Below are 24,767 nucleotides of genomic sequence, written 5' to 3' on the forward strand. Positions count from 1 at the left end.
TTATATTGAACTGTATTTACGTCTCATCACTAGTTATCGATATTTACATGAATAAATAAACTGTACCTATATAATAGATGTACAATTATTACAAACCAATCGAATAATGTTATATCGAACACTATTCATTTTTTAAATGGATTTTCTTTTACAATTTGCATACCTTGGTATAAAACTAGTCTTGTTTATATTCATCTCTAATAAGGATGTAGTTACACTGTAACAAAAGTTGGGCTCGTTTCAATTATTTGTGTGCAATCTACTATATAATTAGTTATTTATTTATTTACATACTAAGGAGATCTTTAATTATGGACGGATGAAGCGACTCTCTCAGTATGCTCGCTTAGGAAAATATATTAAGTTATAAAAATAATAAGAAGTTATATTATCATAATTACTCTTAGTTTCTATAACATTGGGCATATTATACCTCTATATATTATTAATAATAAATAAAAATAAAATAAAAATATTATAAATAGTCTTTACAGAAACTGCTGTTTATTGTAACAGTTTTATTAGGGTGAAATATCTTAAATTAATAAAGCAAAAAATAATATAATGAAAGCAACTGCTTTTATTATTTTATTTTTTGCTTTATTAATTCTATTCATTATTTAAAATATTTTATAACATAATTAGAAACATTTATTTTTTATTCCTTATAAACGAAAAATATAATTATCGTGACATTAACGATTTATTGGTGTAACATATCGAAATTTACACAAAATCTATTTGTGTTTAAATATAAAAAAATGGTGAATAATTGACACCAATGTAAACAAATCCTAACACGAGTGTCGTCCGGTCGCGCACATGTCGAGTCGACTCTCCGAATCGATAATGTTAAACTGTTTACGATCGAATTAAAATCAATCGCTTGTACTCGTCTGTACCGAGGTCCGTTTAGTCGATATTTATTCGATTATTCGATTTAGTAACATTAGTACGGATTTATCCTAATTGCGTGTTGTGTCAAGTTGTACCTGTTACTTCGTAGTTACGTGAGATGCATCTTAAATTTTGACTGATACAGTATCGTGGGAGTAATGATGATGTCACGTGACTGTTTTTTTTTAGAATTAAATAAATTTGACTGAGTAGTGTCTGTACAAAGTTAACTATATTTGATGTATATAAATGTACATATTTGTTTTACGTACTTAAGCTGCAAAGCAAGATGTTTCGATTGAAACATGAGATATAGCAGAGTAAGTACAGGGTATAAATTTTACGTTGAATAATTATAGTGTTTTGTGTGTACCATCTACCTTTTCTGCGTACGTTAGTTTTATTGCTTGTTAGCAGGTTGTCTATAAGAAATTACTTATAGCAATAAGATCGCCTTTTGTTATTAATTTTCTATTTACTGTTATTTCTTATTATTATTGTGAAGGCTTCTTACCGAGTCCTCTGGAATTGCAACGTATGAGGAGTATCAGGGTCGCATGTTAAAGTGATATCTATTATATTCTATATATCTATTCATGAGTTATATAGGTATAATCAATGTTCCAAACACTAAAAAAATATTACAGTTATTGTCTTAAGAAGTAAATAGTTAGAATTGAATTTAAAAACAGATATTGCAGTGTTGTTTCTCGTTGAAAAATAGTGGGATGAAATCTAAAAAACCTAAGAGTACAGAACAAGTATCTACTAGAATAGTACAACAACAACGGCCTACAACGTGGGCATGTTTCGTACTTTACTGATTTTCAATGACGGTGCTTGAGAGGTAATCTATGGCGATGAACATATATTTGTGTAAATACTAGCTGTCCCAGCAAACGTTTTGCCATATAAATTAAAATCGCTATTAAAAAATAGGGGTTGATGCTAGAAGGGTGAAAATTTAGGGTTGTATGTATTTTTTAATGACGCATAATAAAAATATTTTTATAAATTTTGCCTGCTATATACATATATATAAGTATATAAATTTTGCCCAAAAAATTATGAAATAATGTTAAAGGTAGAGAACCCTTATAACTTAAGGGTATGAAAAATAGATAGTAGCCGATTCTTAGACCTAGTGAATATGCATATAAAACTTCATAAAAATCGGTCAAGGCATTTCAGAGGAGTATGGTAACTAACATTGTGACACGAGAATTTTATATATAAGAAGATATATAAATAGAATGTTAAGTGCTGGATGACGCGGCAAATGTTGTTTTGTAATATACATAATATCAGGATAGGACCACCCTTATAAGCTTGGGCTACAAAAAATAGCCTATGATCTAATCTCAGACCTACCAAACAATTACATAATAATTGATCAAGCTGTTGTCAAGCTTGATAAAAAACACCGTGATACAATCTTCTTATTAGATTACGTATAAATTGTATAGTTTTGTGTGTTTTTATATTTAAAAAAGATAGCCGGTCCCCGTGATAATTTATCTTCTCGTTGTTCGCAAGTTTTCAATTTATAGAATTCTACAAACTTATTACAGTACTTTTGGCGTGAAAAAGAAACGAAAGATAGTTCATACTTTAACTTTTATAGAACTAGATGTTCGGGACTTCGTTTGTTCTTTTTTTTGAAAAAGTAATAATATATATCTGGCAACCCGCCCCGGCTCCGTATGGCTGAATTACAAATCTTTGAATTTCTGGGCTTGTCTATACATCTATACATATAAATAAAATTGGAGTGTCTGTTTGTAACATTGAAATAACCATTTTTTACTACATGCATATGAATATAAATACATACAACAAAAAAAATTTAAAATTTTTGTTTGTCCGTCTGTTTGTTCCGGCAGAGATTTCAGAGATTACTCTGAAATGGCTGAACCGATTATGACGGGAATTTTATTGGCAGGTAGCTGATGTAATAAGGAGTACCTTAGGCTAAATTTATTTTAAAATTTTTTTTTATAAAAATAAAGTTAAATTCCACGCGGACGAAGTCGACAGTACAGTTAATTCTATACTATATATAACACGCATGTATTATACATATAAACTCCTCTAGAATCACTCCATCTATCCAGACAGCGGCGGCGTCTTTGTTTGTTACTAGGTAAAGATTTCGATTAAGATGCTTTTAGAAGTAAAAAAAGTAACAAACAGAGAGTTACTTTCGTATAAGATACTTTAATATGATTATCACTTTATAAAAAAAATAGGTACTAGAAACCACACACATTTCTAATTATGGATTATTAACCAATTACACTAGGACATCAGATTATATGAGTAACAAAATTATTTAATGTTTTGTAACAGCCCTAACATGTCGATTGTGGACCGGTCGACAAAGCGATCGTGCGATAACGTCTACTATATCGATATTAGGCATAAATTAATCGATTAATATCGGTGACACTGGCGTGGTCACGTGAAATTTAAATATTTCGAATTAACGCATTGGATTTTGTAATAATCGATACTCTTGATACTACTCCATAGACTTTAAAATATTCAATACTCTTGTACTCGGAGTAAGGGATGACCTACCTACGTGTTAAAATTAGTCTATGTCGATATTTTATTAATCCATGTAATTTTTTTTCTATCTGTATGAAAATATTATAAAGCAACATCGCTATTTTCTATCTGTTTCATCTCCTATATCTTCTAAATCACGATTTTGATAATTTAAGCTATCATTAAGAGATTTGTTCCAAATTACATACGTATATTATAATAGGTGTACCTGCGGTTTCATCTGCATGAAATTTATGGCCTATATGTTATTCTGATATGTAAGCTATATTACTGTAAATTTTTTATTAAAATCTATTTAATAGTTTTTGCGTGAAAGAGTAATAAACATCCACCCTATTTATACATACTCACAAACTTTCCAATTTTTAATATCATGTAATAAACACCTTGATCCCCATAACTCCACTCATGCATTCTATTTAGGAGGCCTGATATGTGATACCTTAAAATATAATTTCTGCCTTTGCTCTAAACCTACAAAGCAAGTTCTTGAAGGCTGGAACTTTGTACATAGTATAGGTACCACGGCAAAATACTATTATTATATGACGGCCTCGGTGGTCTAGCGGTTTAACACATCGCCTTACTTCCGATGGTCGCGGGTTCGATTACTCGCACGGCACAAACATTTTGTATTCATGATTAAGATTGTTTATGTCGGTCTGCATGTTTTCTATGTATAATATATATGTATTTACGAAAAAAAACATCTACGTATTTGTATCAGTTATCTAGTAGGTACCCATAACACAAGCTTTAGCTTGCTTAACTTAGGTCTAGATGGTACTGTGTTAATAGTCCTGAGATTATTATAATTACAGAAAGGTAAAAAATATGTAGTCGTTCTGAAGTGACGATGATTTTCATTTGTGTATCTACTTATCTAGAAGAGTTTGTAAATAAATTTAGATGTATGACACATGACTGGACAGAATTTACTGAAATTTGATATACAGATCCTTCAAATAACCGTTGGGAAAAGATATTATAATAAAAAACTTTACTTGCATTAGTGACTAAAATATTCAAATTTTTACTAATGTTATAAACACGAAAGTTTGCAAGTATGGATGGTTGGATGTTTGTTACTCGTTCACGCAAAAGCTACTGAATTGATATTAATGAAACTTTACAATGATATAGCTTATATATCAGAATAACATCCGTACTAATATTATAAATGTGAAAGTTTGTTAAACATGTTTGTTACTATTTCACGCAAAAACTACTGAACCGATCTATCCATCATGAAATTGCACACACATTCTTGGAGGTATTAAAATGAACATAGGATACTTTTTATTAAAAAAACAAATATTTTTATTTTAAGAATTCAATGAGAGCGAAGTCACGGATAAAAGTTAGTAAGTAGGTTATAAATCTCACGCCGCGCCGGTGAAACTACGCGGTTTCAATTCTTTCAATTCTACAATAATTCGGTTATTTGTGTGAATATAATAGGTATATTATAAGTCACTTGTTATATTATAAGTTCATAGTAGGTATATTATAAGTTCACTCGTGCACAACAAGTGACTTATAATATACCTATTATATTCACACAAATAACCGAATTATTGTAGAATTAATTCAATTACATAATTAATAATTATAAAACATTAATTTTATCAGACACGGCTGACATAAAGAGGTCCGCCAATGTCAATTACCAAGGTCGCATGAGTGGACAGAAAGCGATGTTTTGATTGCAACGACATCACCTACATACATACCTACTAATAATATCTATTTATATATGATATAGAGATAGGTATATCTATCGTATCTATTCGTGTAACTCATCATAGCACTTTATTTCGCATATCTGGCATATGTATATAGGGTGTGTTATTTATTTTTCTTTTCATTAACGTCATATTCGTACCTTTTATGTATATATGTAAATGTAAATTTCCACTCAACGAAATTCATTACGGAGCGTTCATTACAGAAACCAACGCCTACGTTATCTGTTGATTTAGAAAAATAATATTTTTTTTGCGATTCATCGATAATGTTAATGGACTTAATGGCTATTTAAATAATTACAATGGTAATGCATGCTGTATTGTATAATGAAGGTACCAGAAGCCTATAAAATTAGGGAGCACTTATTTAGGGACAGGTAACAAAAATCATTGCATTGAACAGCTGTTTCAATTGGAACGTGGAACATCCACGATGTCCTATCTCCTTCCCGCGCCCCGCCCAGTGAGCGCCACGCCTCTTCCGCCCGCAAACTAAATTTTGAAATTCGAGCAATCATTTCTAGGACCGCTCGCGCACTTGTAGTTTATAAATTCATTGCCTTGATCGTGCCTCTTTGCTTTCGAGTTACAAATTCGCATAGACTATTGCAATAAAGAAATGTCGGTACAATTGTTTTTTTTTTAAACTGACTTAAAAAAGAGAAGTTACAATGCGGGTGTATTTTTTATATTTATCATCTTCGAACTCCATCAGTTGTAAATCTTTATTTTTTTTAAGAATGTAATGTAATCAACAAAAAATATTTCGTAGAGATGTCATCCAAATTGGTTCAGTAGCAATATGGAATTCAAAATTATTATATAACCTAAATATGTTTTATATGATTGCGAATAAAGTCGTTAATTTTATTTTTGTGTATGTGATTAGCTGCTTAAATTGTTATAATATCTTCGTCAATGTCACATTTGCCCTGTTTTTGTAACATTTTTCTTAGCTACTCCGCTCCTATTGCTAGAATCAATAGGATGTATCAATAGGAATAGCTAAGAAAAATGTTAATGTCTAGGCAAATAACATCATTTAGTTAGCTAAACGATGTTATTTGCCCTATTATAATAACCTTGCTCGACAAATTGGCTATCGAACAATAAAATAATTTTCATAATGTGTTTTTATATTTGAGTCTAAATAAATTAGTGCTGGTTGGTAGTTTGTATTCACGTTTCGACTTGTAAAGTGTGAACTTACAAGGATTGTTTAAGAGAGCAACACACAAGTTTCTTGATTATTCTTCTTGTGATATTCCAGCTTTCCGAATGAACTTTTATACAAAAGTCTTAAATTAATTTATATGAATAAATGATTTTCTAATTCTATAATCAGTTCCGTATCACCAGAGATTACCACCTATAACGTCACAAGCTCTACCTCTTTAGAATATTAGTAGGTATATGTAGATATAAAAAAATCACCAGTCCATAAGTAACATGGGCTATATAGCTTACTAGCAAAAATAACGACTATTACTTTATAAAAGTCACTAAGTGTGTGTACGCTCTATAGGAAACCATTACAATCTATGTATGTATGTAATATTTCACCCATAATAGATAATTAATTGCAAATAATTGCTAACAGCAGGGACTTTATGGTATGCCTATATGTGACAGGTGTGACCATTGCAAAATACATCTGTATTTCGATTACTCTTTTTAAAATCAATGTAGTTTTATTCCTTACTGGCCCCGTGTTAAATGATCTCATTTTTCTGTCTTTTTTCCACTGAATCCAGTAATTAAACTCTGTTGATGAAATAATAAACACTGCTAATCTCAACTACATGTGCACATCTTCTAGTAAGTAGTGCATGTTACCAGGTAGATATAAACCTGTTGGCAATTGCCAGCGCATTATGTTTACATTACGAGCCCATAATCGGAGTGCGACACCTAACGCTTATGATTTCTGCCAGCCTGGTGGTCGCGATACGCCAAATATGATGATGTCATCGTTTTGCAATGCTATCGTAATCATAAAGGTAAGTTTACCTACGGGTATAGTACAAAGCAATTGTAATAATATATTTAATTGATAAACCATACATACATAATTAATAAAACGTGTATCGACTATATTACAAAGGGTCCGCCGACGTTCTATTGTAGTGTCATATTATGCTGATTTTAGTAAACAAAACCCATTTTGTTAATATTTGCCGTCAGCAAATGACATTCATTATAAATGTGTATGTACTTTTAATTAACACAAGCATATTAATTAAATAGGTCGCGTTACAAGCAAACTTTAAAATTATAGTTATTTATTCTAATGATATTATTTATGTAACTACTGCGTCGAAAGCGAAATATGAAGTTATATATGAACCATAAAACAAAATTCACAAAGGACAACTTTTCTAAAATTTTAATGATTGTTTCGTTGGAACATTAAGATGTATGTATTCGTATGAGCTTGTTATAAGAAAGAATATGGACAATTGATAATTTTTTTATTTTTTATGATTCTGTTGCAGTTATTTAGACTAGGTGTGCTGTAACCTTAACATACTACTTCGCTTATAAAGCGCAGCTGATTTATGCGATAAATTAAAATGATTTTTATTTCACTTTTTAGAGAGTTTCTAGCTATTTCAATTCCCATTTATTTGGCGGTATTCATAAGTTTTTTCTCTACCTATTGACTAACCATTTTAGAAAAAATAAGTTATTTCAAAATGCATCTGCCTAATTTCGTGTTAATCCGAATTTAATCTAGTCGGTTGCCATAAATAAGATGGATCAAGATATAATAGATATCGTACAGAAAAAATGTCGAGGCATGAATCTGATGTAGCGATAACTAGCCATGTTGAAAAGGCCCTTGATGTTTATCAATGTTAGCGAGTCGTCTCCTACACATTTTTGGGAGCCTGGTACATCATATGAATTTATAATTGTCTTTTTATTTATCTTTATTTTTATTATTTATTGACCTTGTATGATATAAATGGATAGATAAATAAGTGTTCGATGTATATAATATGTTTTATTTAAGTGTTTTCGATGAAAGAAGTAAATAAATAAAACTTATGTTTCGTTTTTTATTTCATTCATTAAACATAATCCTAAATATTTTTATATAAATGTAACTGCATGTAACACTTATACAGTTACCGATATAATGGATTATCAAATCGATACAACTCTTTTCAAATAATGTTTAATTTTAAGTTTTAATAAAAAGCTGCAAACCAACGAAGTACAGCTGATTTAACCCTTCTTTTAAACTTAAGAAATGCTTAATATCTTAAATACTAAACTGTATTGGCTTGAAAATATACGGAGTTGTCTTTAAGGTAAAATTATAAAATATATTTCTAGTGTGATGTGTGATCTATGTATTTCGTACTAGCTGTGTCCGCGGTTTCATCTGCATTAAATTTCAATAAAAAATATAGCCTACATGTTCTTCTGATGCATACTGTAAAGTTTCATTAAAATCCGTTTAGTAGTTTTTGCGCGAAAGAGTTACAAATATCCATACTCATAAAATTCGCTTTAATAATATTAAGATGATTCTTGAATGACCTTATATGACTTGATTAAAATAATATTTTGAACTATCATAACTTCTTAGAACCATTCATAAATAATACAATAATGCAAATGCCTACTTAGAAATGCACACGTATAATAACAATCAAAGAATTATAGAACGGAACTGCGAAATAAAAAAAATGTTTATAATCATTAGTCATGAAATAAACTGTGTCTTATGAACGTAAATGCCGATTGAGTTTAAACAAACACATCCGTTCTTATGCGTAGTACGAAATTTCGACTCAATCAGCGCCACTGTTCTCCTAAGCCCTTTATTGTTTTTTTAACCGGCTGCGGCAACCAAAGAGGGTATTGTCTTACGATATTATTATAAAGTACCTACTATACTGTACTTATGTATACAATCCTTTTTATCTGTACTAATATTATAAAGGGATTATAAGATTCAATCACTGGTACTAGGGATACGTTTTTGTAGGCATTCTAGAATCTTCGCAGCCGGCCGCATTGCGCGCTTGGCGCCTAGTCAAATGCTTAGCTTGCATCCAAGTAAACAAACTGTTGGTTTTAGTCACGAGGCGCGAGATATTTTAAAAGAAACAATGGATGATTATTAATATTATTAATTACATCAGTTTTTAAAAGAGAACCTCTGTGGAATTCAGCTAATGAACTCAATAAAACTCGTTCTTCGGTTGATAAGCTCTTTCTAAGATGAGTATCTAAATGAGTTCATTTTCCTTGAACCTTACAGAGAAGTAGATCAAATATTTCCCTGATCATACGCATATATTCATAAATTTTACCATCAAAATTACGCAATTGTTTATACAGACCATTAAACTCCCCATAATTGATCGTGACTTATTTATGTCATGAACCCAACGTGACGGATAAGGCCGTGAGATAGTATCTATATTTTAAAGAAGAATTTTCTGTAAGTAACAGTTTAAGAGCTATTTTTGAAAGTCTCGTCAACTTGCCGACAAGTAAATGACCAAGGCACCTAGCAACCCACCACCCAAACCACCTCTCAGAGCGGCCACCGTGTATCCTAGCAAGTAGCTAGATTGTAAGCCATCATGCTCTAGGCGCTGCAAGCCACCTGTCTGTGCGGATGTAGGCTTATCGTTAGATAGCGCGTTTGTCGATAAAAGCTACAGCCAATAGGAGCGGAGCTGCAATGAAAAATGTTGCAATAACGGAGAAAATGAGCCGCAGACAAAGTTGTGTTCAGTTAGTAAACATACATACATATCAATAAAATAAGACATTATCTCATAGTTTCATTTCATGATGTCGCTTCCGCTGTTCATCCGCTTAGATCTTTTAAACTACGCAACTTATTTAAATTCAGTTTTTAGCAATAGATAGAGTGACTCACGAGGAAGGTTTATATGTATAATACATGTATACCCGTGCGAAGCCGGGGCGGTTAGATAATTAACTTATGTATGTAGGTATATATTATGGATTAGGTTAAGTTAGCAAATGTTGAATATACAAATATTTCATCACATCTGCATTTTGTAGTTATAAATTGCAGAATGGAAAGGGAATTTCGCTCTTATTTTACTATTCCTAAGGTTTGAAACGTGAGTTTTATATTTCTTTTTAAACATACGAATTTAATAGGTAAACTTTGTGAAACGTCGTCTGTATGGAAACCTCAGTCTCGCCTATTTCAGTCGCTAAGCAGCTTGCCTTGTTAGTTATGTTGCGATTGAAGGATGGAATGATAAGGTAAGACAGTGAAATTACAGGTGACGAGTGGAATCTCGGGTGAGATAGATGACAAAGTCTTTTTTTTTCGGACTACTCTAACGCTGTTGGCCGCAGCTGGCCTTTACAGCTTCACCGGACGTTAGGGGGCGAGTGCAGATGGCACTCCAAACCCGCGGTAGGACTTATGGAGCGGCTGAAGGCCAACTCCTGCCCGACGGATACGACTTTAGTCTGAGGGCACCACTAGGGGTTCGAACCTCGGCTCAGGCCGTCGTAATATCGATCCCCGTTTGAATTGGACGGGGGACGATCGGAGGGGGAAGCGATATGTAAAGTCTATGTTGCTGGTCATATATGTAGGTGATAGGTACCGCTTACCACTAGGTGGCCGTCAGGTTGTTTGCTATTGTATTTACACAAAAAAACATCAAGCATTGACAAAGTCCCCTCATTTCGCAGATATATTGATAGATATATGTTTATATGTATATAAGTATATAATTTGTAAACGATAGTCCTTAAACGATGTCATTGATATCACATTTGATTGGACGCCACTAACCAGGTCCACATAAACAAGTAGGAAACAACGTATTAATTAAAATAACACCCCAGAAAGTTCAGTAACCATATCCTTAAAGTACAAAATAAACGAGTGGAGACACCGCATCGGCCGGAATGACCATAAGGTCCAGAAACAATCGCCACATGTGGCCACAGATTAACGAAAAGAAAAATAAAATTAATATCCATCGCGTGTCTCGCTCGCTCTCGCTGCATTTATACATCGGTCTCTTGCTGACGTTCGACGAAATCATTCCTGGAAGTGTCGGGGCCGCGCAAGCCACAATGCGTGTGTTGTGTGGACGAATATTGTAAAAAGAAGGCAAAGGAAAGAACGCGCGCCCGTCCGCCGTGCTATATCGCTGTTATTTTAATTTCTATTAGGGTTTGCTTAAATCCACATCGGCTCATTTTGGCAAAATGTGATGGCTTTGACGGCAAATGTCGACAATTTGCCGATTTGACGTCAAATGCCGACACTTTGCCGATTTGACGTCAAATGCCGACACTTTGCCGATTTGACGTCAAATGCCGACACTTTGCCGATTTGACGTCAAATGCCGACACTTTGCCGATTTGACGGCTCACCTGATTGTGAGTAACGCCTACACATATATAAATAGGACTCGAGTTCACCCTCATACTAATCGTATTCCGTGATTCTTCTCTGACACTTTTTTTTTACCTGGTAGAGGTCAGCGTGGTCCGCTTCGAAAGTCATTGTGGTATATTCCTGATGAATTTTCTGAGTTTACTGACCTGAGTTAACCCTCATACAGGGGGGAAAGGGGATTGTTAGTAATGTGGACTCATGACCCCATTGCTAGCAATGTACCATGTCAGGTTGACCTCCACGCGGTTCCCCCTGGAAACTATCGTGATAAATTCCCGGTGAATTTATCACGATGGGCTAACTGACCTGACCTCATCTTATCATCCTCCACTGGTGCTCCGCCAGCGTAAACCGTTAGCGCAGGCGGAAGCTCCATTCCATTATCATCCATAAAAAAACCCCTCATACAAATCGCATTCCGCGATTCTTCTCTGACAGTGGCTGTATATTTATCTTATCGTCCTCCACCGACGACGGTTAACATTTTCGATCTGCAGTTCTATTCTGGAGACTAATCACAATATCGACGGACAGGGGATTGTTAGTAATATAAACTAATTACTCCATCTATAGTAACGTACTAAGTCAGGTTGAACTTCATGTGATTCCAATTGCAAATTCACCAGGAATATATTACGATGGGCTACCTGACCTCATGTTCATCTTATTATCCATCACTGGTGCCCTGCCAGCGTAAACCATTAGCGTAGGTCCCGTATTCATTCATTAACAAAAAAACAGCAACACGCAAGACACCTTTACATATGATGCGTCGCTATACCGAAGGAATAAATGCATCCTTGTAATTTCAATGACTTTTACCAAGTAAGGAGAAAAATAAATAAAATGTTTATGTTTAAAAAAGAATGTGATTTCAACAATACAGTGTTAGGATTATCTAGTAAGCATAGCAATGTCTGTGTCTGGTACATCCCGCTCTTCTACATCCATTACTATAGGGGCCGTTCAAGTATTACGTAAGCACTATAGGGGGGCGGGGGCTCTTTTCTTTGCTTATTTTGGATGACATGGGGGTGGGGGAGTCTGTATGATGATTACGTCATCGGTCGTAATTTACTTTTTTACACGAATGGCAACCCTCACATTGTCTTTGCTAAAAAAACAATACATTAATTTAGAAATGTTTACGTAAGCATGGGGGGAGGGGGTAAGAGCTTTGCTTACTTTTGCTGACAAGGGGGATGGGGGGTAAATAATTGTGATAAATCTGCTTACGTAATACTTGAACAGCCCCATACCTAAATGTGTTTATAAAATAAAAAATAATCTAAATAAAATCTAAACTCAAAGGTGACTGACATAGTGATCTATCAACGCACAGCCCAAACCACTGGACGGATCGGACTGAAATTTGGCATGCAGGTAGATGTTATGACGTAGGCATCCGCTAAGAAAGGATTTTGATTAATCTACCCCCAAGGGGATAAAATAAGGGATGAAGGTTTGTGTGAAACTTTGTCAATTTTAAACCGATCGGGCTGAGACTTTGTATGCATAAAGCTACTATGACGTAAGCATTCCTTAAGAAAGGATTTTGATAAATTCCACCCCTAAGGGGATAAATTAACGCGAGCGAAGCGGCGGCCAAAAGTCATTAATATGTTCTGATCGTATCGTAAATGATTTTATTTTATTTTCAGTATAGGTTTTATTCAAACGCTACTCGTATGTTTCTCAAATTGAATCTGATTAGGTGTTCATTTAAATCAATGAGAAAATAATTTTGTTTTATAGTGACTGAGCGAAAACTGAGGGATCAAGTAATGCGGTAACTACTATTTAACCACTTTAGGGACATTACCAAATTCTAGAAGGAAATTACTAAACAGTAATTTAAATATTTTTTAATAACTTAGCATTAAAATAATAATAAACATAAATAATGCAGTAAATATAATTTTCGTTTTATTTTTTTATCAGCAGACTCAAGACTTTACAATATCGATTTCAAAACCAACCCATTTCGATAACCAGAATCTTTTCAAAGTCAATGTTAGTTCTTCTTGTAGGACATATTTTGTTACTTGTGGTATCTTATAGTACTTACAACAATTTATTTTCATCCCTACGATGCAGTTCGGTCAGCTATTCGTACTAGAAGAAACTCCAAGAAAGTTTATTGTAATATTTTTTGTTTTTAAAATCTATAACATCATTCTAAAAATTTTAATTTCGCCCCGGTGGTTTAGCGGTTTAGCACAGTTTTACTTCCGATGGTCACGGGTTCGATTCCTCGCATGGTGCAAATATTTCTATTCATGTATACGATTGTTTGTATCGGTCTGGGTATTTTCTGTACATGTATCTAGGTATTTCTGTCTAGTACCCATAACACAAGCTCTGCTTACCGTGGGACTAGATGGCACTGTGTTAATTATTTGTACCAAAGTTATTTATTTGATCTTTTAATATGTAGTTTTGTATGTTTTATGTTTTAAAATTATTTAATTATTAATGCAATATGTTGTATTATATGATATCCATAGTACTGTGGATATCATACTCTATATATACATATACATATTATACATATAGTCAACGATCACGCCTTATTTCCGTCAAGTTATAACTATTCTAACATAAAAACCAATAAAATATTTTCTTATTCTGTCACAATAACAGCATGGACATTCCAAACATTTTTAAACAACATTACTGTAATGTTAGTGTGACAGGGTAACAAATGTTTATATGGATGTAGTGTAGATGAATTTACTCGTCCGTCGTACAGTCGAGAACCTAGCTCCTGCCTGCGAATGACTACTATTACCAGTTTAACTCGTCAGTAAGTGATTACCCAGCAGACGTAACCTTATACGGCCAGCGTGCTAACAAAATGGCGTCTTCGATATTATTTAACCTTTTATTAATGAAGTGTGCTATGTCCTCTTTTTACGGGCACGAGCTGTGTAGTGATGTGAAAGTACTGATAGTTGACATTGTCGAATAATTCATTGATCTATCGATAATAAAAATGTCGATAAATTAACCCATTGACACCTACAATAGGAAACTTTGAAGACGGGTTTCTTATAATAAGAATTAAGGTTTTGATAATTTAATTATTTTGCCATTTTATATTATTGAGCTGTTAACAAAGTATTTTTTTGATCTGTTGTTGAAACGTAAATATTTCAATATATGCTAAAAGTGGCAAAATACACATTTTCTTAAATTATTATAATTCTATATATTTGCTAATTGGGAAATTACGTCTATTATTAACTTTTTTATAAATATTAGATAGATAGATAGATATTTGTGCCTCATATTTAAATTAAAACTTCCGACTGAATATCTATATTATTAAATCTATATCTACTGTATGTACGGTAACCGTGGCCTATATACTAGCATATAAACATCATCACGCCGTCACAAAATATATTGTGAAGTCAGTGATCATTCTCACGCGTTGCCATTCATGAGAACTACGCTATCTTGCCTCTGTTCTTTGTAATTTCACTGCCACATCTCACTTTTTAATCTAGAATATAGCTAACCTTGCAATTGTTGGTGGCGAGTTATGTAAGATAAAAATACCTGCCCTTGCAGTCGAATTTGTGAAAAATTGGTCACTTTTTTATACTTGATAACTACATTTACTCGAGACTGTCAGTACAAACTTACAACGCATATTTCACCTCTGCTTGATTAACTAAGATCAAAGTGTAGTGTATTATATATACATATCAAATTTCTTTAGTATCCATTCAGCCTTCTAGTTCTGAAAAGCTAACTAGTAGACAGATCCGACTACTACATTATTTACATATAATTAATTCGTAACAAGGCTAAAACTGTCTATTTATCTTAACACAAAAATAAATGCACGTTTTTTACCTAAAGTGTCTGAAGGCATAATAAGGAAATATTCCACAGTATGTGTTATAAAATAAATATGTATATAAGTTACAGAAAGTCAAAGAAAGTACCTCTCATAGAGGAAAATATTTAGTTTTAAGAAAAAAATTACTAATCTATTAAATAATCAAATAAAAGATTTTGTCGTATTGGTTGCATTACTGATATTTATTGTCGTCGTTTGATCACCATCAAGATTGCAATCTGCAAATCTAAGTACACGCGTAAAAATAAGTAGGTAATACTAGATAGTAAAATTCTATGTGGATTTGTGATTTTGTCGACAAGCGTGTAACTAGCAGTGTCCCTCCCTATCAACCCCAAGTGGCACGGTCGAGCGGGCTAAGTAATCCCGACGCAAGCCTGCCAGACAATCTACTATAAGAAATTCGCAGAATCCGCCACCAAGCACGCCTCGCTGCTCAATCACATGGAACCTCTTTGTTTTAACATTTAACCCTTAAGAACTGTCTTTAGAAGGCATCTTGATTCCAAAGACATAATATATGAGATTTTTACTAAAGAGGATAGTAGCCCATTCCTAGCAATATATTTGGTCAGGTCGATCTCCATTCGGTCCTACTGGAAACCATCGTCATCAGCTACTGAAAAATTTGCTATAATGAGCAAACTGACAAGTCTTCATGCTCATCCTATCATCCCTCACTTCTTCCAACAGTTTGGTTAGCAAGCTGTTTTTTTTTAGTTGTTTCAATCATGTAAAAGAAAAAAACTACAATGACAACTTGACAACAAAATCCTACCTATGAACCTAATGTTTAAGGTTTATGATAACAATATCCCTATAGACCTCTCCGTTATTAAAAAAAAATGCAATGATTGTGGGGAATAATATATATCTCTACCTACTCTTTGACAAAAGAACCTTACTAAATAATAAACTTTAAAATTAAATGCATTACGGTCGAATTTCGGCCACTGGGCGGTCACTATTGATCATCGCTTGAAACTACGAACGAACCAGTGTTTTGATTCGCAAGTTATAATTTTAACATTTCTACGACTAACGATTTCCAAAATACGATGTGCCGCACTTTATAAACATTTTTAAATAGTTGTAGAATTGCTGTTCGTTCTTTGCATCGCAACGGATATTTACTTTGGCACTTATGTTTTCCTAATCCGAAATGTTCAACGGTACTTTATTGTTGATCGTCTGTCTGTGTTTATGTTAAAAGTGGTTAAAGGTACCTAAGCTGTGAATATGCTTCTAATATATAGGGGGTGGGGATAGTTAGTTATGGGACCAGTAGTCTCATTGCTGGTAATGTACTCTATGTCAGAGAGGTCAACCTAATGGAGGTCAGCGTGGTCCGCTTTCAACGTCATTGTGGTATATTCCTGATGAATTTTCTGTGCTAACTGACCTGAGTAATCCCTCATACTAATCGTATTCCGTGATTCTTCTCTGACACTAGCGGTATTTTTATCTTATCATCCTCCTGATGCTTATTAAAATTATTTTTTGAGTAGCAGTACCAGCAGTTCATAGGCGACGGTTGCCATTCTATCCGCAGTATTCAGGAGAGTAATCTCAATATCAATTGCAATCCTATTCTTTTTTGAAGAACTACTGTTTTTGAAACATACTTAATCGAAACTATTTATTTTGAAACAATATGAATTTAATATATTGCTTGTGTATAATTTAAGAGCATAAATTATCTAAATACGCAACCAGTACTGTAGGATCGGAGTTAGTGTCCATAGTAACCCTACAAGTGACTAGTTTGTTCTAATTTATCTTACTAGTATTATAAACGCGAGTTTGTGAGGATGGACGGACGTTTGTTACTCTTTCATGCAAAAATGGATCTTAATGAAACTTTACAGTAACATAGCTTATATATCAGAATAATACTTTTTTTTATAGCAGGGGACAAACGAGCATGCGGCTCACCTGATGGTAAGTGATTACCGCCGCCCATGAGCACCCGCAACACCAGGGGAATTGGAAGTACGTTGTCGGCCTTTTAAAAAGGAATAAGCTCTTTTTTTGAAGGTTTCAATATCGTATCGGTTCGGAAATACCATTGCTGGAAGGTGATTCCACAATGTGGTTGTGCATAGGCTGAATATGTTAAATGTCAAGTAAGTATGATGTAGATGGTATATGATACATAGATAGAGATGCAGAAGCTCTTCCAGACCTATTTCTTCTTATATATAATAATATATGCTAACAATATTTACCATTAAAGAAATGAGCGTCAACATAGTTTGTAATATATATATATATGTATTTATATACATTATTATTTATGTAGGATGCAGCGGTCATGGCGGGAAATAGTTTATACATTTGAAACTGTGCCAAGAAACTTGAAATTATTATTTCAAATTCTTTCATGACATTTGATTATCAAATGTCTGTTTCTCAAGGCTCTTTCTACTTATTCAAACGGATTCACATCTACTACCAACATAGAATAAGATGTACCTACAGTTCCGTAAATTGATATGAAATTAATATTAATAATGACCCGGGGCAATTTATACAGCAAAGCAACGTCAAACTAAGCAGAGCTTGTATTATGTATACCTACTAGAAATCTGATATAAATACTTAAATGCATATTTTTTGTAAATACTGTCTGTACATGCTCTCATGTACAGACAGTATATACCTACGGGATAAAATATATTATCAGGTGACATTATCGCCCTAATTTACCAAAAGACAAAGTTAGAATTTATCTCTGTTTGCAAATCTCGGAACAACTTAACCAATTTGGGTGCGGTATTTACTAATGTAATTGTAATTGGTTTAGGGCTTTAAACAAAAATATATAAACTACTGCTCTACGAATACTACGGTAACTAAGTATGTAGTTGTGTGCTCAGCTAATGTATTGTAAAAAAATGATATATTTTATATTTCAAACTAAGAAAATAGCTCAATAAAAAGACTATAAAACCCTACAGCTAATATAGGTTTACTAAACTTTCCTAACGCATTTATGAATAAGTCGGTTAATTTATTAATGACATAATTTAGTATATAAATTAATTTTCAAATTTCAATTTCATTTTTAATTTTAATTTTCAAATTAATAGATATCTAATAAGAATTTGTACGGATATCTCTTTAGAGGTCTTATTGGCGACGGAGAGTTTATATCGAACTTACAGAACAGATGAATTACAAAAGTAAAAGGATACATAATTCTGGTATAATATCCCCCTTTATTTATCGAAATATAAAACCTAATTATTAAACGGTTGTCGCTTTCTTTCGAACTAGTTTCTTAGTTAGAACGAAAGAGCAACTTTTTTCTTTCAAATAAAACAAGCTTTGTACATTGTGGAATGTTTTTTTAAATAAATATACTACTATTACTTACGATTTTAGAAAAGTAACTATTATTTTATATAATTTATAATTAGTTTTTTTAATTAATAATATAGGATATTTTTATTTAAAAATTAAGTAATAATAGGTACTTCATACATTGATTATTAATTTTTACCATCATAAATTGCAATAATAATGTAATTAAATAGCTACTAGGATATCATAACACAAAGGAAGTGGCAAGTAAACATAAATTAATTATATGGACAACCTCAATTAGTGTATGCACGTGTCCTGCTGTGATCTATGGGGTGATTTTACGGTCTAATAAGTGCTCATTTTATTATCATAGATAAAAAGTACTTTTATATTATATTAGATAATACATTTTACAAAAAGATTTGGTGTCAGTGTAAAAATGAAAGATTCTATATTATTTAACATTTGAAAAGAATGTGGATCTAGTAGAGAGTTTAGTTTGATATATTATGTGATAGATGTACTAGGACAAAAGGAAGACAGTGAAGTATTTTTCTGTTAAATATATAACATTAGTTAAGAAGGTATTTTTAAATCCCAATGCCGTTCACCTTAAAGATTGTTATCATTATTTTCCATTTGCCGGGCTATCAGATCATTTACCGACATTTATTTCAACGAATAAAACCCGGGAGAGGTTCTTATAAGACACTTTAAATGTAGATATTATAAAGGTCTTTAGATACTTTTATTTGAGAAAGAGATATATGTAAGAACAAATAATTATATTAAATGCACTTCTGTGTTGCAAGCGATAGATGTTTGTGATCAAACGAAAATCTATGTTTTAAATCAACTTTATGAAAAAATGTAAAATGTAATATAGATTACATTTATTTTTAATTATTCTAAACTATAAACAATATAAACATAAGACTATCACTTATAGACTACATTCGTTCTTGTAATAGAATTTATTCATATTAAATTTTATGAAGATTCATTCAGCCGTTTAGCCGTGAAAAAGTTACGGACAGATAGACAGACAATCTTTTGAATTATAATATTATTTTAGTATGAATTATCTTTATATTTATAAGGTAAATATAAAAATTACTGTTAAGATTTATATATATAATAATTAATTTATCACTTGGTATAAACTATCGTCTTCATAGAATATCATAGTTTTATAACTAACGGGTCTACCTGTATAACCATTTCGATATTTATCAACACTGAGCATAAAGAAAGCTTTTAAATTTAACTTATCTTAATTTCAAATGAGGTAGATGAACATACAGACAAATATACATATTCTTACTCATGAATTCATATCTTAATGAGATATTTTATATTTATTAAACTATAGATTCATTTTTAATAAATGATAATAAATGTGCAATTAAGTAGAGAAAACTCTAAGAAATTAGTTAAATTAAGTAATAACTTAACAAAGGGAAGAAAACTGTAATGTAAATACATATATAGACTCACAGGTCCGCTATATTTTTATTAAAAGAATGCAATTTTTTTATGTACCTACTCCAAATGCATGCTCTTGTTCAATTAACCAACATGCCATAGTTTAATCCACACCACCACAATGATTTAATTCAACTGTTAATTTTCATTCTTTTACAAGCACCACACTTACCTAAAATTTACTAATAACTTCTTCAAAAGGAAACACAGTAAAAAATAAATGCAAATTTTGTCACAAAACACTTTGAGCACAATATTTTGAAAAGTCACAATCGATCAGAACTTTGAGAAGTTCCATTCATAATCGTCGTAAGTGAGTTCGTTAGAATCCGGTTTTAAAATTTCAAATGTGGAATAATAGCCGCGTAGGGAAATTAAAAAAAAATCGGTAAACAATTGAACGACGAACAAAGCAGCGCTTCGCAGCTATCCGAAGCTGTACTGAAATTCTAAACCCCGACTTTGGTGTCCATGTCGCGCACCCCCCATTACTGAATTTCGTATCATAACCAAAACGCCACAAAGCTGTCATCCAACAATCAATATCAACTTGAAATAGCAATGCAATAAAGTTTAAACTGCAATAACGCGTAATGGCATTTGGGATCTTTTTCAAAATATCTCGCCAGCTACAAGGCTATGAGAACGTATAATTTAAAGACGGAGTTGGGTAACACGTTATGCTAGTATATCTGTCTCGCTTCTATGTATAGAGAAGGCGGCGCAGCTTTTCGCAAAGCGATATCACTATTGCTCATTTTTTGCTATTCTGTATTGAATTACGTAATATTTTGTGAATTAGATTGTACGGTGGTGTCATATTTTCATACCTGGATGTAACAGGACAGATATATTTGTAGGCAGGTAAGTGCATTCATATTTTAGGAGATATAGATACATTTAGTTTCTTGTGTATAAAGGTAGGTAGGTATATTCTACAAATAATTTTTCATACAGATTATTTACATGTAAATTTACGTAAATACTATCATTGTAACCCGTAAAAAGTTACACGTAACATACAAAAACAAAAAGTACAGTTGAATTGGAAAAATAATATATACATATCACATTTGTCACAATATTTTGTTATCCAACTTCTCCGAAACGTCTTAACAGATTTTTGTGAAATTTTGTCGCATGATTAGTGTATAGACAAATTTTTATACCCCTAGGTATTAAGGTTGGATCAAGAAGTAATTTATATAGCAAAACCACAATTGTGGAGTTGGTTAGTTTCTTTATAGAACTTTATCTATATAAGTATTTTAAAATGTATTATTAAAAAGATACTGACAATATAAAACATGTTCTTTTGTATGCTAGAATTTTATATTCAAGAGAAGTTCGATTACTGAAGATTTTCAATACGCATAAAACATGTAGAGCAATTCCTCTTTATAATTCATCTGAACAGACATCCTTCTACTCATAAATTTCATTGTTTTATAAAGTAAAAAGTTTTAAAATAAAAAGTAATTTTTCATGAGATTCGCACGTTTCGAATTGGAAATGTAAAGTTACAAGGATTACTACAAGAATAAAGAGCAACACACGAGTTTCTTAATCGTTCTTCTTTCAGACAGCTTCCCAAATGAGCGGTAGATTAAAACAATGATACCTAACTATGAATATACAAAAGTACTTAAATTAAGTATATTTGAATACATGATTTTCTATTCTATAATTGAATTAATTTGAAATAATATTGAATATTGCTTCCTTTTATATTGGTTCTTCGGACAACTGTATGCGCTTAATAAATCTTTTTGTATATGTACAAAATACATATATGTATATATCCTGTTAAAAAATATATGTTTAAAATATTGTTTAAATCATATTTATTTATACTGCTATTTTATAGAAATCTACCTGCTTCAAAGCATAATATTTCTTTGTAATAACAAACATAGTTTACAAAATAAGCTGCTTGACATAGTACCACCTACAGTGGCAGAAATAAATGAGGCAGAGGTAACCGTTTACCATCAGATAGGCCGTATATTCATTGGCACAATTGTGGTACAAAAAAAAAACCACGCAGACGTGTTGGTACAGACTCTACATCCGTGCTGTAATGAAAAACACCATCCATATTAAAAACACTTCAAATATATATGTTTAATAATTTAATTTACTTAATTTTATGTCTAGGAACTGTGAAACATTCGATGTTTAGGTAACCGCATATTTGTTTGACCTGAAACAATAAATTGTAATCAATATTTTTTATTTAATAATTTTAACACAACACTTTAACACAGTGCCTCATTTCTCATTTTTATTTCGCAGGTTTGACTTTCATATAATTCATCGTATCCGCCGTTTTCTCGATTAATTTTGTTTATTATAAACCTAATTCTAAGTTTTAATAATTGTAATGATGTACAATGGTATTTAAAGAGAGCGAGGGCGAGTTTTCTTGTTCTTCTTGGCTCGAACTACTTTCAAACCACCCCGACCACACATTTACACACACACACGACACCGTCCTCGCCGGCGAAGACGACGACCTCAAATACGGGCTCCATACCGGCGCCCCTGAGCACCCCTCCGATCGATCCCCCGTCCAATTCAAACGGGGATCGAAATTCCGACCCTGAGCCGAGGTTCGAACCCCTAGTGGTGCCCTCAGATTAAAGTCGTATCCGTCAGGCAGGAGCTGGCTTTCAGCCGCTCCATAAGTCCTTCCGCGGGTTTGGAGTGCCATCTACACTCGCCCCCTAACGTCCGGTGAAGCTGTAAAGGCCAGCTGCGGCCAACAGCATTAGAGTAGTCCGAAAAAAAAAGAAACTACTTTCAAAACTGACAGTAGATTTGACTTATCATACATTATGCTTTTACAGCTATATGAATGAAGATATTTTGATATTCGGCAATCAAAATAACCCTGGACAATTATCACACCGCCATCTAGTCCCACAGTAAGTAGAGCTTGTGTTATGTGTACTGGACAACTGATATAACTAAGTTATATATTTCTTTGTAAATACATACATAATATACATAGAAAACACACAGACCGATACAAACAATCATACTCATGAATACAAATGTATCCACCGTGCGAGGAATCGAACTCGCTGCCATCAAAAGTAAAGCAGTATACTAAACCGCTAGACCACTGAGGCCGTCAAATATTATATTTCAATAACATATTTTATATGTGTATTTTAGTAGTAATATATAAAGCTAATTACCACACATATCCCATAATGCACGTGCGCGCCGACTGTCAGTAGAGTAAGACTATACAACAACATAATCTCGACTGATGGTAGACTGAGTGATAGGACCGTGCTGACCAGCAGTGGGTACGTCAGCCAACAGACAGACTCACATCTCTCACTGCTCATAGTTGCCACTATTAAACGACTCTGTGGATGAAAATATATTTGTTAATTTCTTTTTTTTTTAATACTAGCGATGGTTTCACCCTCGTTAAATTTCAATAATAAATATAGCCTATGTTATTCTGATGCATAAGCTATATTACTGGAAATTATCATCAAAATCCGTTTAGTAGTTTTTGCGTGAAAGAGTCATCCATTTTTTGTTTGTGGATTATAATGGAATGGTGCACCCGCCTGCGCTAACGGTTTGCGCTGGCGGGGCACCAGTGGAGAATGATAAGATGTGCATGAGGTCAAGTCAGTTAGCCCATCGTGACAAATTCACCAAGAATTTATCACGATAGTTTCCAGGGGGAACCGTGTGGAGGTCAATTGACATGGTACATTGCTAGTAATGGGTTCATTAGTCCACATTACTAACAATCCCATTATAATATTAGTTAAATGGCAAATAAACTGACATCCCATTGGCGTCCAATATATCCATAATAAATGAATTTATTATGGTTGTGTATCACATTCAGTAAGTCTATACAAAAATAATATTAAAGACAACAATATTCTATCTATATAATATTTAATCTATATCTATAATTAATCTATTCTCAAATTGACCACAGACTTCAAAAATAATAATATTTAAAAAAATACATTTGCGGTGTGCATAATGTATTTTTTTAAATATTATTATTTATTCTTTATTTAAACTATAAGTGTGCGAAATTACATACTCCTCCGTTTGCACTATTTTCGTAAAAAAGAGTACAAAATTTATCATCATGTATTAATATAGATATAGAATTCCAATAGTCTCATTAAAGAAAGTCACAATAAAAGTCAATTTGGTTGTAGACAATATCTTAAATTTTAAACAAATTGATATAATACAATTCCCTATTTTGTTCCACAAGAGACGACGGTTCATTCAATACTCACAGATATATTACTAAATAATGTTCCGTATAATAGAAAGAACGCCCTCGGGTCACGTGTTATGACGTCATGTGGTGAATAGATAGCCCACGTCATTATTATGACGTTCATCATCAACATGGACCATATTGGCTTGAAGGCTTGCACAATGGTTAGTTTCTTAGATTTCTGTG

General features: G+C 32.7%; 1 protein-coding gene across 4 annotated transcripts in view; it reads right to left on the reverse strand.

Moving 5' to 3' along the window:
• The window catches only part of LOC131849581 (eyes absent homolog 2), a 59,854-nt gene extending 36,175 nt beyond the window's left edge, over nucleotides 1–23,679 (reverse strand). For 2 of the 4 annotated variants that reach the window (XM_059199679.1, XM_059199676.1), the window contains exons 1-2: nucleotides 23,509–23,679; nucleotides 20,363–22,508 (exon numbers count right to left, since the gene is read on the reverse strand). The gene's annotated coding sequence lies outside the window, so the exon portion shown is untranslated. The remainder of the gene's footprint in view (nucleotides 1–20,362; nucleotides 22,509–23,508) is intronic. The other 2 variants (XM_059199678.1, XM_059199677.1) reach the window with 2 other exon arrangements.
• Nucleotides 23,680–24,767: the final 1,088 nt, after the last annotated feature.

Source organism: Achroia grisella, unplaced genomic scaffold (assembly GCF_030625045.1).
Source record: "Achroia grisella isolate CSIRO2021 unplaced genomic scaffold, CSIRO_AGI_Agris_v1 utg660, whole genome shotgun sequence".
In the NCBI taxonomy this organism is placed as follows: Eukaryota; Metazoa; Arthropoda; class Insecta; order Lepidoptera; family Pyralidae; genus Achroia; species Achroia grisella.